This window comes from Dreissena polymorpha, chromosome 9, assembly GCF_020536995.1.
Source record: "Dreissena polymorpha isolate Duluth1 chromosome 9, UMN_Dpol_1.0, whole genome shotgun sequence".
NCBI classification, from domain to species: Eukaryota; Metazoa; Mollusca; class Bivalvia; order Myida; family Dreissenidae; genus Dreissena; species Dreissena polymorpha.
The window spans coordinates 16,803,436-16,820,870 of record NC_068363.1 but is presented as its reverse complement, the minus strand read 5'-3'; the positions used below and the strand labels follow the sequence as shown (position 1 = coordinate 16,820,870).

Sequence of the window (17,435 nt, the reverse complement as noted above, 5' to 3'; positions counted from 1 at the left end):
TAATAACTCATAACAATAAGTTACTGTATTTATTCTTGATTTTCAGATACATGTTAATTATTCGATTGTGTATATTAATCAGTAGAATGCAAATTGTCAAATAGTCAAATAATATCAATCTGTAATTCAATTCTATCCGCAATTGTATAGAAATACTGTGTAAGTGTAAAAAAGACCGAATAGCCAAAACATCAATTATTATTCAACTAAAACTGTTTTTATTTAATATTAATTTATTGACTGTTGAAACACTTGAATTCAAATGAACAAACATTTTGCGCAATACATATGCAATTTTGAAAACTAGCCCAGGAAGTTATATTTATGACAAGTGATTTTAATTAAAAAAGATTAGACAATACTCATCTTAGATATCTGATTCATTTTGAACAGTAACTTTATACAACATAGAGCAAAATGATTAGAAAAGTACACTGTATTTGATAAATAACTAACTTGGTCAAAAAAGCAACTAAACTGAACAGTCGTTAAACATAAGCTACACAAAGGAGTCACTGATCAGAATCGGGAATAAAATTTTGCGGACACATTTAGTAATGAAGCTTCATATTGTGTTTTTTTAATGAGGCAAGCAGTAGTTGTACACAATATTTGATTCATATAATTTCATAGTTGAGCAGGTAATTTTACATTATATATTTATTAAAGCAGTCAACAAAGCCTCATCCTTGAAAAGAAGCAATTTATTGCAGCATATAGTAAAGCGACCAGTGTGCCATGACACTGGTATAAGGCAACAACATATTTTGTTTTTATTTAGATTTTTCAGTCATAAAACGGTTTTGTTTAAATGTTGTATCACTGTCAATGAGATGAATTGTAAGTCTTCAACTTGATGTACAAGCTCTGCACACAGATGTATTCCAGAAAGTAGGCTTTATGGAGGTCGCCTTTAGTGCTGCTCTAGATGGGGAACTGATCATGTGTCAGTGGTTCCCATCTCCAGGGCATCTGGCCTTCTCATGGGCGCTGGCAGTGACTTGGGCGCTACCAATCGAGCCAACTGAAGGGTGAGCACCTGTTCCAGCAAGATCCTCTCCCTGCACTTTCCATGAGCACTGCACATGAAAACTGACACAAAAACTGCATGAAATATTCATTTTATTTCAGTATTTGCCTTATAATAAGACACTGAAGATATGAACATCAGATTCTGTAGTTGAAAAAAGATGCACACTCGTTGAAAACAAACCCTTTTCTTTTTAAATTAAAAAAGGGTAATAATTATAATTAATTGCCAGGAGAAAGTGATGGGCCTTTTTTGAAGCGTAAAGCTAATGATGGTGTCCTAATGATAAATCACATAAAGTAAAAATACATAATATGTCACTGCCAGCGTATATTGCGTATGTGTGTGTGTGTGATAGAGAAAATGTCAAAAAATTAATAACTATTTTAATATGAATATTAAATATCACACACTATGACAACATATACTATTATTTGTATAATTTATATGCACATTATGTAAGTTGCTGCTTATATGGGATCCCCATCAGGATTTGAACCTGGATTTCCTCTCCATATGGAAAGGTGTGTTTGCTTACACTATAAGGATTTTTCCAGTAACAGCAATATTGTTTACAATTATTTCTGTCAACTACATTTACTATTATCAACTAGTATAAAAATGTAAAACAAACAGATAAAGTCAAATACATGTACATGTGTACAAAGTACACGTGCTTGGAAAGTGGAATTATTTTATCCCAAATTTATTCAAGAAAGAGTAATGTACAAAAACATTATTTAGCTTAATAATAAAATTAACAATAATGTTACAGATATTAACACTTAAATTGTTCTTTTCAAAGTTTCCATGATAAATTAATTAAGAATACATCAAAATTTACATTGGCTAATGTTGCTACTGATGATTCAAGGGAAAACAATTTTTAATTTTCAACAACTAAACAGTTTCATGTACTCGTAACTACATACCTACCAAGCAGTTAAGGTGTGCTGGTTTATATTCGCCGGCTGAATGCCCGTTTCTTACATCACAAGCTGAATGTTGACTATCATCTTCTGTATGTAGTTGTAGCCTTGGGGAAGCCATCATTGGTGATGGAACCCGAGAAGTTAGCACACAACTACTCCGCAGGGAATCTGCCAGGTGGCTGGACAAAGGTGATGGGGCAATGCACATCTGTAATTGTTATGTTTAAGTTTATGGTTTATACAATATGAATATTTTACACCGCACTTATAACTGAAATCAAACACAGTTTGAACTGGATATATATATACGTGTATATGCTTGCTTATTTGCTATTGTTAGTCCAAACATTAACATATGAAAATGAAATAATTTAATGTGATGTTTGAACTCCAGGAATGATCTGTATCTGAGATGTCTTCTGTGACTTGAAGCCACAATCAATCCAACATTAATTTTTATTTAAAATAAATCGCCAGTTATAAAGTCTATGACAGTTATACATTGAAGTAATTAATCATCTAAACGCTTCATACATTTTTAAACCAAACCAATAAACTTTTCTTATCAATACCTTATTACAGTACATGAACTAACTACAAGACGAGAATCTAAAAAAACTACTGACCACCAAAAATGTCAAAACATATTTACAAACTCAACATTTGAGTGTTTTGGACAAGTTCTTCCTCGGATAAAATAAGAAATGTGAAGTATATGCATTTACGCATATAGTACTGTACATATTTTTCTAAAATATTTAACTCATTACAATTAATATATTATCAAAACAAAAAATGCTTACACTATTTGTCTCGAATCATAAGAAACATTAAAAACATTTACTAACACATGTTCCATATAGGTGAAAATACAATACAAAAATTTTAGGTTTCAATTCACTCTTATTAAAATATAATAACATTACGAACAGCTAAACTAAATAATGGTCTCACAGTGACAAATGTATATATAACAAGTATTTAATCATTTTGTTATAAAATGTACCTTGTTGGAATGATATGCCACACTCTTTAAAAGGCAAACTTTTTGCGGTTTGTCAGATCCGAGCCAAATATTTGCACAGCGGTTACCTCATGACTCTCAATCACATCTCAGATGATCTGTCCTCTGACAAAGTGCCGGAGGGCTGTCTGGGCTAACTATGGTGACCTTAAGCCGAATCGAACGTAGCTGCCTAGAAGGTAACCGATGCAGACTCATCACTGTACATGTAACAACATGACATAAGAAAACAGATTGAGCCACATACATTAATTTTAAAATGTAAACATTGTGACTGTCACTGTCATCCAACTTGTGCATGTGAGGTTGATCAACCAGTTCCAAAATAATAGAACTAGCTGGATGTATATGTAAACCTTTTTTTTTCAACATGTTTCACACCAAAGAATATCTTGCTCCAAGCTGTTTTGCACCTCCATATGTATAAATTCCTTCTTTATTTGAATCTAACCTTTGAATGTGGGGTTTATGGACAAATTCCCTATAAACTGAACTAGCCTGAGGTACATGAAATCTTTTTTTTCAAAAGGTTTTACAGAAAAGAATACCTTTATCCATGTAGTTTTGAACTCCATGCGTCAGTTCTGGATGTAGGCCATCTGGTTCAACATCTTAGTCGTGGACACTGCAGTCATCAAGAACTGTATAATATTATTATAACAAGGGACAAAATTGTCACAAAACCAGGTTTTCATTGTGAAAAAAAAATCTGATAAAGGGAGAAAACTCAAACTGAACTTTTGAAATGAACAAACAAAACTAACCCCCTTTGTAAGTTTGTTTTTAAAAAAAATCTATTTTTAGTCGTGGCGACCTTGACATTGGAGATATTGACGTGATTCTTTCGTGCGACACGCCGTCCCATGATGGTGAACAAATGTGCCAAATGATTTTAAAATCTCACAATGAATGACATAGTTATGGCCAGGACAAGCTCATTTATGGCCATTTTTGACCTTTGAACTCAAAGTGTGACCTTGACCTTGGAGATATCGACGTAATTATTTCGCGCGACACACCGTCCAATGATGGTGAACAAATTTGCCAAATGATTTTAAAATCTGACAATGAACGACATAGTTATGGCCCGGACAAGCTTGTTCCGCCCGCCCGCCAGCCAGCCAGCACGTCAGCCAGCCAGCCCGCCCGCATTCGCCAATCTAATAACCAGTTTTTTCCTTCGGAAAACCTGGTTAATTTTTCCTTCGGAAAACCTGGTTAAAAACCTGGTTAAAAAGTAATATCTTATTTAATTAGGACAGTGAAAAGTCAAACTGAGGACAGTGTAGCATTCAAATAGGGACACGCAGCAATGCAATGCGGTGTAGTTATATGTGACCCATCCTGTTCAATTTAAGTGGATAACTGGCACATATTGCAGATAAAAGTTTTTATGAGCCCCACTTTAAAGGGGCCTTTTCACAGATTTTGGCATTTTTTAACTTATTCATTAAATGCTTCATATTGATAAATGTAAACATTGGATCGTAAAAGCTCCAGTAAAAAATCAAGAATAAAATTAAAAAAAGGAAAAGAACATGGCCCGGAGCAGGTTTCGAACCAGTGACCCCTGGAGTCCTGCCAGAGTCCTGAAGTAAAAACGCTTTAGCCTACTGAGCTATTCCGCCGAGTACACATACTTGACGTATTTTATACCTTATATAAGCAATATTCGTAGTTTCACAAAATTTAACGACAAAAACAGAACTCTCCAAATTATTCAATCGTTTCGCGTTGCAACGCTTTATAATTTTTAGGTTTTAAAATCGTCAAAAGATGCATATAATGGCTATATTAGACCATGGTAAATGTTCAGTATTACTGTTTCCTCACAAATATCATAACTAAAACGAAAATTTGCGGATCTGAAACAACTTTTTTCAATTTTGTCAATTAACCAAAGCGTGAAAAGATCCCTTTAAAGACAAATTTAATCCCTTAGCCAACAATATACATGGCACAGACAAATTCATTCTTTGAAAAGCTCAATACCTTATAAACATTAGAAAAAACTTTTTTACGCATGCCACAATGTTCAAAGAGAATTGTCTACATAACAAAATGACAAATATCCAAAAAATTGTCACAGATTCAAACAGAAATATGTCCAAATGACACAGGTGCCCTACATTCCACTTATGTCTGAAAACTCCAATAATGTCAAAACATGTATTATCATTACCGGTACTCACATATCCTTAAAATATAGCTTTCAGTTATAATTTTTGATTGTCTCAGTGGTAACATGTTTGATTTTGTTACCAAAAGTATATAGTCAAAATTCCTTGGACCAGTTTTATTAAATATAGTAATTATAGTCCTAGGCTATGACAGATTTTCACACAATAGTATTCATAATGCCTTCAAAAATTAACACACTACTTAATACAAAGTACTCATTCACAGGGCTTTTTTTCCTATTTTTGTGGAGCGGCCTTGGCCCCAACCCTCCTTTTGTGAAAAAAAGAGTCGCGAACAGTTCAAAATTGTGAACAAATGAGTCAAAAACTGTTCAAAATTGTGAAATAATGAGTCGTGAACTTTCTTAAGTTTTGAAAATTTGAGTCACAAACTTCTTGAAATTGTGAAATTTGAGTCGCCAATTTCTCAAATTTGTGAAAAACGCCCATTCTCACAGAAGGAAAAAGCCCTGATTTAGCTATCTATGATGCATGTTGTTTTATCACCATGATCCGTACAAATTATTTATCTCAGAGTCCTCACTTCTTTGAGTATTGCAGACTGCCTGAGCTGGGTAATGTAGTCAAGTGAATTTCTCCAAGCTCCGACATCAGTGTATAAAGCAAACTTGTCCTGAAGATTAAAAAATTTATTACTAAAACACATAAAAAATACAAATTATACTCATGAACTTAATGAAGAGCTTGAAAACTGTATAGATCTCATGTCAAATTAATTAATTATGCTGTAATAGCTTGCATAGTGAGTACTGTGTAGTGACTTGCATGGTATGTAATGGCTTGCATAGTGTGTACTGTGTAGTGACTTGTATAGTGTGTACTGGCTTGTTGCATAGTGAGTACTGTGTAGTGACTTGCATAGTGTGTACTAGCTTGCATAGTGTGTACTGTGTAGTGACTTGCATGTGTGTACAAACACTCAAGCCACTAGAGCCTGCATTGTCATGGGTTATCACTTTGGGAGCCACCAATTAAAGCCTCTATAACGCTCACAGTCAATGAAAATTTTGTAAAGTATTTCGTAAAATAAAGTAAACACCTTAAAAATCAGTGTTCCTTATAGCAATAGCCACAATTTCAATGCTGGATGTGGTATGATAACATATATTTTGTAGATACAAAATGCTCGTTTTTATTTATTTGTGACACAATTAATTCCATGTTATTAAATCGAATTAAATATGTAAAACAAGAATAAAAACGCGCATTTTGTATCTACAAACATCTATTTTATCAGACCACGTCTGGCGTTGAAATTTTGGCAATTTCCATAAGATACAATGATTTTTAATTGTTTAGCTTTATTTTACGAAATATTGAACAAAATTTTCCTTCATTTTGAGTAGTAATGTTTCTTTAAGCATTGACAAATATAACAATGTAATTTCATGTATTTCATAAAGAAAGCAAGTTGAAAGATCCCCCAAAAGGGCAGTAAATGAAACCAGTAGATAAGAATTACTAGTAGCATATACTACACCTACAGAGCATTTTAGGTCAATTTAGTATAACCCTTAATTCTTAAAACTAAGTTAGTATCAAACAATAATCTAGTATTTCAGGAAGTGTTATGCCAGTGATTTTATTATCTTTTTTAAAGTGATTATCAAATTAGAATTGAGTACTTACTTTATAACTGCATTTCTTGTATAAACAGAATGATGAGAGGGGAACGCTACCTTAGATTGGGTAGAGTTTTTCATCAGATACAGTGACATAAATAAAATTAACCAAATAAAGTAAATAAACATATTTCAATTTAAAATTGAATAAAAGTTCAGAACAATCATTGCTTTCAAATGAACAATAAGCTTGTGTTAAAGCAACGATTAGTTTTCATCTGAACATACAAGTTAAATTGACAGTTGGTTTAAAGTACATAACCCTAATAAACGATGGAAGAAATCTACATCAGTACTTGTTTATTTATTGCTTATGGAAGCACTTTTTTTGTCATTCAATGCTTTCGTGTCTGCTTTCAAGTTTTATTGTCATTTTAATCTGATTATTTTGCAAATAACTGATAGGAAAGATCAAATGTACATACTTTAATAAACCAGATATGTTTACAATGCTACTAGCACTGTCTTTTAAAAATGCCTACAGGTTTTATCGCTATGAATTAGAACAGGAAAAACTATTTCTTTACATTCACATTATCGACTTTCTGAACAATGTAACAAGAGCTAAAAATCTAGTTTCAAGCTCTTTATTGTTAGTTATCTTTATTAAGACAGCTTCCGATTTTCTTGCACTCATATTTGCTGTGCTCTTATTTGTTGCAACACAGTAAATATGGCTCGAGGATTGATACGGACAGGATTTTGTCAATTATTACAGATCAAACTGCTTAACGTGACTAATTGTTAAGTTTTGATATCAATCTAATTTTTTTTTTATAAGAGTTGTAAGCGAATAAAATTGATTGCTTGCTCAAAAACACAGTTTTGTAGCTAAATGCAACATGCGTCATATTACACAATGCCATGAAAAATAATCTACAGGGTTTAAATACTTACCTTTCCGTTGTTTAAACTTCAAGTAGGCAATGGACTGGTCTCACGCCTGGCTTGGATACTATAACGTCACAGCTTTTCGAACTGCAGTTTAAAAATAACAATACTGTTTGGATTTCAAAACATGTTTCAAATTAAATAGCGACATTTCATTTATATATTTACTGTATTATTATATATTATGCCCTGACAAGCTGTGTTGGAAGGCATAGGCTATTTTGTAATTTATATGTATAATCCCAGTAATGTGTTTGTACATGTACTATTTAGTTTATATATTAGAGCACAAAATACACATTAGGCATATTTTTATTTTCCTTGAAAACAAGATGCTGTGCTCACTGCCCACACAGGCTTATTGCTCGTGTAGGATGACCCATTTCTAATATTTTAAGTACAAACTATGTCAAGGCCAAAGTGAGGTTGGCTTATATGCGTCATTAGGCCATTATTTGACTAAAATTGGATATCATTAGTATTTCTCCAGACGCAATAATAGTTGATGAACAACTTTTCAACTCAGCAATTATTTTTTCTACAAAAGGCAGTTTTAAATTGTAACCCTATTTTAAAAAACACACAATCAAAGTAAGCAAAATTCATGTCAAGATTTCACATTTTAGGAATTATTGCAAAACAAAAAGAAATGGAAAGCCCTATCAAATATCGATAAATATTTAAATTGCTCTAATTGCTTATTGATTGCTCAGCACACAAAAAACCATAGTGTCAAATTTAAGTCAAGTTAAAGTATTCTATATTAGATCTTTATTTAAGCAACAATGGTTTATAATATTCTAAGCGAAATATGTTATATTATACATTGAAAATATTTATATGTGCTTTATTATTTGCCAAAATTCAATTTTGATAATCATTTGGATTTTTATGCTATTGTATGCACTATGGGATAATGCAAATTGGTGTTTTTTGATTATCAGGACCAGTACATGCATATTCAGTATCAAACAAGTGGGCTTTGAGGGTAGCCAGTCCTGTGGACCGTCCCCTCCCAACAGTAAAGGTCAATCCCTGCGCTAGACCATCCTATGGACGGATTTACTGATGGCCAACACAATCATTATATGTGTCCTGCATCAAGATGTCAGAGGCATAAAAAAACTCTGTATAAATAAAACTGTAACTTTTAATGACTTAACTTTGTTTGCTACCTATCAGCAGTGTGCGAAATTCGCACTAGCCTGAAGGGTTTTGGCTAGTGAAAATCCATTCGGGCTAGTGGGAACAATTTAAACATTTATATAGTCGGGCTACTAAGAAATTTTACTTTTTATATATGTAAGAATTTGGGCTAATACTTTAAAATCTGAATTTCGCACACTGTATCAGTATATGAAACATAGCAGCAAATATGACACAACAACTTAAATTTCCTTCTCACAAAATGACTAGAAGACTTTGATCACATTATAACTGCAATGCATTGTAGTTAGTTCAGTTTTAGATAATCAATATTTTATGTATAAAGGTTTGCTTAAGTGGCATCTCTATAAAACCTTCAACAGGGTATATCTATTGCTGTAATTCAATAGCATGAGATGATCCTTAAAATGACTGCCAAAATAAATGAAATAATGTTATGTACACATACTTTCCTATCAAACAGTATGGAATGACCAATGGAAATCTGTTGCCATCTTCTTCAGTTCGTGTCTATTATCTCGATCTTCTCAGTAATCGAGAATTGTTTATGTTTGCGTGTGACAGTATTATGCGTATCCATTTTTGCGATGTATTTCGTGTACAGAGACAGAATGACCAGTTGCGAAATTTAACGACTTATAGTACAGTAAACTGCCATTATAACCTATGCAGGGACACTAATTAGTTATTTCTTAAATATTAAAAACAACCCCGGCTGTGTGCAAACAACACTGTCACTAATCGACTGTTTTCATGCTTCATTGCATGCCATAGTAGGCCGCATTACCGGTCTGCGATAAATGGGCGTTACAATGTACTTCAAACAATCTTGGTAGAGTTCCAACAGACGATGCTTCATGCCAAATATCTATTAAAGTCTTAAACCTTGCAGTTTTAGAGAGATTTTTTTTCCTTTCGGTTGGCATACAATTCTTTGAAAAACTTTCACTCTTGGCAATTTACATCAAGACTGGCCCATCGATTTAGTAGGAGATGTCATTTAAGTAAAAATGTTGACACACGACCCCCCTAGACGGAAAAAGACAGGTCATAATAGCATAGATGAGCTAAAAAATAACAGGTTTTTTTTTTAAATTGGGAATTTTGGGGTACGAATTGAGAAAAACTAGGCATATTTGGCATTGGGAAAGGGTCCGACTATCGGACCCATGAAGGCAGTAGAAACAGGCCTCAGGCAGTTCATCAGGAAGTTAGAGGACAGCCAATTTTGGGACAGACGGATCATCTAGTAGTGGGGGTGTAAAAAGGGCCATTTAGAGGAAACATTTCTTTATTAATAAGTACCTTTTTCCTCCATGGATATGGTCCTGCACCATAATTATACACAACTTCTTCTCTGCACGAGAGATGACACTGGCACAGTCACCTGTAGCGTCTGTCCAGTGGCAGAATGTCACGGAGGGCAACAACATACAAGCTTGGTAGACCCTCCTCCTCAAAGCACTGCACTTTGCAATTGGGGTGTGTGGAGTCATTTACAAGCCTTCCAAAACTGCCATCTTCTGTAGTTTCATCAAACCTAATTGAAAGAGAAATAAACAATAAAAGATTTGTAAAAGTTAATCAATATTATACATATTTAACCATATAGTATATAAAATTTTATAAATATTTTATATTTATATGCAAGTCACTACAGTGGCACATACACTATGTAAGTCATGAAATTGGCATACACACTAGGTGAGTCACTAAACTGGCATAAAACTATGGAAGTTACTACATGCACATTGGCATACACACTATGCAAGTCACTACAGTGGCACATACACTATGTAAGTCATGAAATTGGCATACGAACTAGGCGAGTAACTACAGTGGCACACACACTATGTAAGTCATGAAAAAACACTAGGTGAGTCACTACACTGGCATACAAACTAAGCTAGTTACTTCATTGGCATACAAACTATGCAAGTCCCTAAAGTGGCTTACACACTATGTTAGTCATGAAATTGGCATACACACTAGGCGAGTCACTACACTGGCATACAAACTAAGCCAGTCACTTTTGTTTATACCACATTTATATTGCGCCATTTTCATACTCGATATGTGCGTTCAAAGGCGCTTTACATTTTTGCCCTGATCACTGGGTCATAAGTCGTCCGTTAACATCTTGGCGCAGTATGCAGCCACTGCACATTGGCTTATTTCCCTCACAGGTACCCATTTATACACCTGGGTGGAGAGGAGCAGATGTGGGATAAATTTCTTGCTCAAGGAAATTTCAGTGGTCAGGGCGGGATTCGAACCCGGGACATCTCGATCCCTAAGCCAGCGTCCTACCATTAGACCACTGCTCCCTCTAGTTACTTCATTGGCATACAAAATATGCAAGTCACTACAGTGGCACACACACTATGTAACTAAGTCATGAAATTTGCATACACGCTAGGAACGTCACTACGCTGGCATACAAACTATGGACTTAATAAGTTATAACATTTGCATAAAAACTATGCAAGTCACTACAGCGGCAGACACACTAGGCATGTCATGTAATTGGAATACACACTAGGCAAGTCACTACACTGTCATACAAATTAAGTTAGTTACTACGTTGGCAAACAAACTATGCAAGTCACTACAGCTTACAAACTACTCCTATAAATATATATCGACCTCATATTGTTGAACGTCCATTTACAATAGCATCGTTTCAACAAGTTAAGAAAAGTAGGAAGCTTTAACGGCTGCAAACAGTGCAGATGATCATGCAAGAGTTACTTAATATAAAATATAAACATTATTTTACTAGTTGCATTACAATAAAGTTAATAAAAACTTACAAGTAATGCTATTCCAGATCTAAAAACACTATTATTGTTCCATTCCGATTGTACCGTATGGCACTGTGTCAATTGAAAGTTGCATTGTTTAACGTCATTGGTCGGTTATAAATAACTTGTTTCTCTATACATAGGATTATACGAAGGACTTGACGAAATTAATACCAGGAATGCCTAATTGATTTTTGGTTAGAACTTTAATCTTGCCAGGTGTGTAATTAATATTATCATGTGTGTTTATTAATATTATTAATTATATTATACTTATTTTTGTATTTCATTTAGAAATATATTGTGTAGACCTGTTAACTAACTGATTTTAGCAAAACATAAGGGCCTGCAGACAGAGAACTGCTATAATATTTTTGTTCAAAGTAGTTCTATAATTGAGAGTAACAGATAAATACAATTTGTGTGTTATGTTGTTTTTTTTCTCAAAATGTATACAAAAAGTTATATTCTAATATAATTCTCACATTCTTTTAAGGAGCTATCGTAATTCAAGTAGGCGCGGTTGATGATGGGAATGTTCTGGTGCTGGGGCAGCTAAAGTTTTACCTTTGTTTATTTTACTAATACTAATTTTATGTATAAGCAAAGATTAAACAAGAAAAACTGAAATTAACTTGAAATCACTTTATTTTTATTATTTTTTATTTTAATTATTTTGACTATGCCTACGAACATGAATTGATCGGAAACATTTGAATGTAAGCCGATTCTTCATATGAGCCAATTTTGCAGAAAGTAGATCGTCAACATAGTCCGCCTGTAAAGTGTTGTTTAGAAACATACAAGTATTTATGTTTGGCATAAGTGTTAATTTTAGAGATAGTTGCTATAACAAATTACACAAGACAGGTCCTTGCAAGACATTGCACTGTATCAGAATCATGTACAATAAAGAACAGGCAAAATGATAAATTAAATAGGTCTAATATATAACAACATTTAATATCAATTCATTTGGTTCTTCAAAGTTAAACTTTATTACCACTTGCATTCCATTGTCATCATTTTATATTAATATTAAAAAGCGCTCAATTGTATACAGCATCATATCTTTTTTAATCAATTCAACCTAAATAACACTCTTGCAAAAGCGAACTATTGATTCCACCCACAAAACATCCATATTCAGTACTAGGTAAAATAGTGTAGAGCAAACAATATCATTTCTGGAAAGTTTATAAAGTTTGGGTGAAACAATTCATCATTATATCACGTTTCTATAAATTACTATTTCCTATATGGAAAATATTCGTATTAGTATAACATAAATGCTGGACTGTGCAAGAAAATATGGAGCAAAGTAGCCTACGCTCTAATGTGCTATTATAGACAATTTGAAGAATGACGTTACGCGCACCTGCTATTTTCTGACTACGCCCACTAGTGGGAAAAAGGCAGTTGGCTTTACGCTGATCTATAGATTATGTTGAAAATAACTGTAATTTCCGCAATTATTTAACTCATCAAAACACAGTGAAACTCAATTATATTAATAATTATTTATAATAAATAACTTTAATAAAAAACGTAAGATTGTATTTTTGTTTTCGCTAATAAAGCATTTGAAGTTATGAAATCAACTTGTTCAACATAAATATACACAAACAATATTTAGGTGACAACTACTTGTACAAACAAGTTAACACCGTTTGATTATCATTGGTTTATCATTTAAAGTTGTTTCAGCATATATATGGTTCTAAAATAAACTAAATGGACTAAGCAATTAATCCAACATGTATAAAAAACATTTCTTATTAGATTGCATTCTTTGATTTTTACGATAAATTGAATATTGAAACCTTACCAAGTCTGGACAAAATTTAAAAGCACAAATGGAAAGTGGCTGTCTACTTTAAAATAATTTGCATGTGTTCACAAGCGTTGACACTCGTGATTTCAACATGTAAACCGTGGTATAATTGGCCCTTTGTTTGACATATACTTACTATTAACACGGGTGTCATAAACTTTAGTGACCCAAAGTGCCCGCCCCCAACAGGTGGCGAATGTCTGTCCAGTAATTAAACAAGATTAATAATGCTTTCATCTTGAACCTTAAAAAAAGCATGCAGTTGTGTCATTTTTTATCTCTTTCTTCATCTTAATAAATACATTTTATAATATAGAAGAAACAATAGACAATAAATTGTTGCATATAAATAAAAAATTTTATAATACTAATCCAATAAAATGGTGGTTCAGTAAACATAAATGTTTGAATGCAATCAGCGAATGCTCGCACTTTTAATCATTATCAACTGCATCATCACCATAATCATCCCCATCATCACTTGTATAGTATAGATAACCTGTATCTTTCTATTTTTTTTTAAAGGGATGACCTTGTAAGCATGTTATATTACGATTATTTTAGTATCAAAATGTCATTATGTGGTGAACAATGTTTAATAATGAATTAGATCAAAAACTATTTATCCTTTATACAAACATTGGAAGCTCATCGTACATCAGTGGCATATATTTTGATCGAATAAATTATGAAATCATTGCTAAATATGTATATATGCGTACTACAATGAACAAAAACACAATATATATACCTTTTTATTTATGTATTTGTCCATTGAAGGATAAAATAGTTTTATATTGATGTAATTATTTTAAATTGATATTATGAATCATTTGTAGGTTCATTTTACTCTCCAATTTACCACCTACATTTGTGTATTACAAATACATACAGAACTAACGAGGTTAATTCATTAAAATGATTCCAACAACTGCTCCAATATTAATTCAAAAAGATTATAACTTTTTTTCCCAATAAAATACTTTTATTTCTGTCACAAAACATTTGACAGAGCTTCCAAGTTGAAGACCAATGGACGGTGAACCTCAATCATTTACAAATGTAGGCTTATTATTACAAAAAATAACAATACAATTATTCCAAAGCCGATGTTGGTGTGGTGTCATATAGTTCTTAAATTCATTTATTGTGTTAAAGTATTCATTTTAGAAGTTCTTTCTCATTTTCTGATAAAAACATGACTTACTGCATATATTTTCCATAGCCTCAGGGTACCGATTCTCGAACGGAACCAATTCTCGAACGATTTTTATAAATTATAAAATTTACACACGGTGGAATAGTTGAATTTCAAGGACCACAATGGAAATAAGGGATATTACTCTTTTTTGTGTAATCCTTGGCGTTAGTGTGCATGCCATAGTGCATTCTATGCATGTACTTTTCAATTATGATTGTTTTTACTTCATATTGTTTTATGTACATGTTGTTTCGATGCATTGTGAGTATGTATGCTATCTCCGAAATAAATCTATCTATCTATCTAATTTGAAATCGGGTCCTATTTAAGTAAGTCCAATATGAATACATTCTATTTGCAAACTTCCATTTTGACAGCCTCTTATAAACACAACTGCAGACAAAGATTCATTGAACCAAGTAAAAGTTTAATATTTAACACGAAAATGCTACAAGCTGAAGTTGTAAAGACAACTAAATCACCCAGAATTCCTGATTATTCTCGGCATCACTCTGTCCAGCTGTGGAGGATTGTTTGCGGAACTTCTCTTGTAACTCGGTGAGTACAATATTATTTTAAAGGCTTAGGTTGCAATCAACTAAGTTGTTTTATGATCAATTCGTACTGAAGCCAACTCGTAACTCGGTACCATTCAACCACATTTATAACTCGGTACCATTCAACAACATTTATTGAGAATCATTATACTGATAAATATAGTACATCTATTTAGATTTAATTTTCTCTCTCTCATTTAGACAAATGACACGAAAAAATTCAAATAAATGCTCAGTCTGTGCTCTACAAGCAGTAGTTAGAGAAGTCAAAAAAGGAAAATGTTTGTCCAAAGTATCAATTAGTATTAATCTTTTGATTAAATGAACAAAATATATTTGTAATGATTATCCACGTCAGTTGCAATGTAAATGAATTTATTTTACCAGTTTATGTGTGTTGCAAATGTCTGGTGGCTTGCATGAGTGAGCGTTCGATAATTGGTTCCGAATCGGTTGCAAAATGTAAACATTACCAACTTCATTTGACCAACGGTAAGGTCGAGTTATTAATACTTGTTTTCTTAACATTTTATAGTTTCAGAAAGAGAAGTCTTTTACATGAAATATCAGCTTAAAACTAGAAACAGTTTGACAAATTAAATAAAATCGGTAAAAAATTCGAGAATTGGTACCCTGAGGCTATCAGTAATCAGCGCTTTTGCCATAGCCCAACCAGTAACTGCGCATGCAAGAAAAATACAGATTGTAAGCAATAACAATCAACTCGTCTATATAACGATCAACTTGTCTATATGATGAATCAGCATACAATTAAATGCTTCCCTTCATTGATGCACATACCTTTTTCTTCATCCTGTTTTAGAAACAGATCTGTCCCACTTATCGCCTAAAGTTCTTGAAATTCTTTCTTTGAGGTCTCATTGCAGACATGATGTCATCACATGGAAGAAGAACCTGACGGAAAAAATTTAAGTTACCTATTGCACAAAACATTTAGCTTTTTAGGCCTGCAACAAATTTGTTCAGCATCTGTACAATGTACAATGCTGTAGGGTACGAGCTTAGAATAGGTACGAACTGACCAGTTACCGATTATGATTCACAAAACAACAATCAATGAAATCGTATTTCGCAAATACTAATGAAAATTGAATACTTTTTCTGTTTCCAATAACGTTGCCATTGAGTTAATTTCCACATCACCTAAAACTTGTAAAAGGTTAGCTTTGAAAATGTTTATTTTGATACAAGCAAGGACGAATGACATTTGTTAGTAAAATCGTATCTGTTTATATACGAAAATAAGCAATTTAACCGACAACGTGCGCTTTATTTCATACAAGAAGAACATTTATTATTTAACCGCCTAATATCGCATTTAAAATTAACGTATTCAGCATACAAATACCTTAAATTGTATTTCCCATCTGAATCACGGTCTTGGAGGACATTTTGGAAAACGCGCGCATGCGCACAATTACTGGAGCAAAATGTGTGAGACATAAAAATGGCAACATCGCGCAAGAGTGTACGGCAACACACAATCGCGAATAAAAACCGCCAAGTCAATTCCATGGTAAAAATACATTTTTTAAAAAGTTAATGTTAAATTTAGCCCAAAAAAGCAAAATGTCAAAGTCACTACCAGGTTTTGTGTAGTGGGTTGCCAATATGTAGTGGGTTGTTTGGTGTGTAACGATAGACCGGTAGTGGGTTTCCACCATTTACAAACACACACACACACACACACACACACACACACACACACACACACACACACACACACACACACACACACACACACACACACACACACACACACACACACACACACACACACACACACACACACACACACACACACACACACACACACACACACACACACACACACACACACACACACACACACACACACACACACACACACACACACACACACACACACACACACACACACACACACACACACACCACACACACACACACACACACACACACACACACACACACACACACACACACACACACACACACACACACACACACACACACACACACACACACACACACACTCAATCCGATAGATTAGCTAATTATCAGATATTTATGCTACATGATACGTGTTTAACTTGTCAATTAGTATGCATTTACTATAGATCTAATGCAGATTTGTACCAAGTTGTTAAAAATGTAAACAGGTAAATGATA

At 33.3% G+C, this 17,435-nt stretch overlaps 1 long non-coding RNA gene across 4 annotated transcripts; it reads right to left on the bottom strand.

Moving 5' to 3' along the window:
* Nucleotides 1–266: 266 nt before the first annotated feature.
* On the bottom strand, nt 267–16,694 carry LOC127844893 (uncharacterized). 4 transcript variants are annotated; one of them, XR_008032941.1, is made up of 9 exons: nt 16,633–16,694; nt 16,065–16,178; nt 10,173–10,407; nt 7,707–7,787; nt 5,686–5,800; nt 3,535–3,611; nt 2,969–3,158; nt 1,967–2,170; nt 267–1,092 (listed from the first exon to the last, which is right to left on the bottom strand). It is a non-coding gene; the product is annotated as an uncharacterized LOC127844893 (long non-coding RNA). The 4 variants fall into 4 exon arrangements; XR_008032940.1 differs by having other exon boundaries at nt 1,963–2,170; nt 5,711–5,800; XR_008032942.1 differs by having other exon boundaries at nt 3,055–3,158; nt 5,711–5,800.
* Between the last annotated feature and the right edge of the window lie 741 nt (nt 16,695–17,435).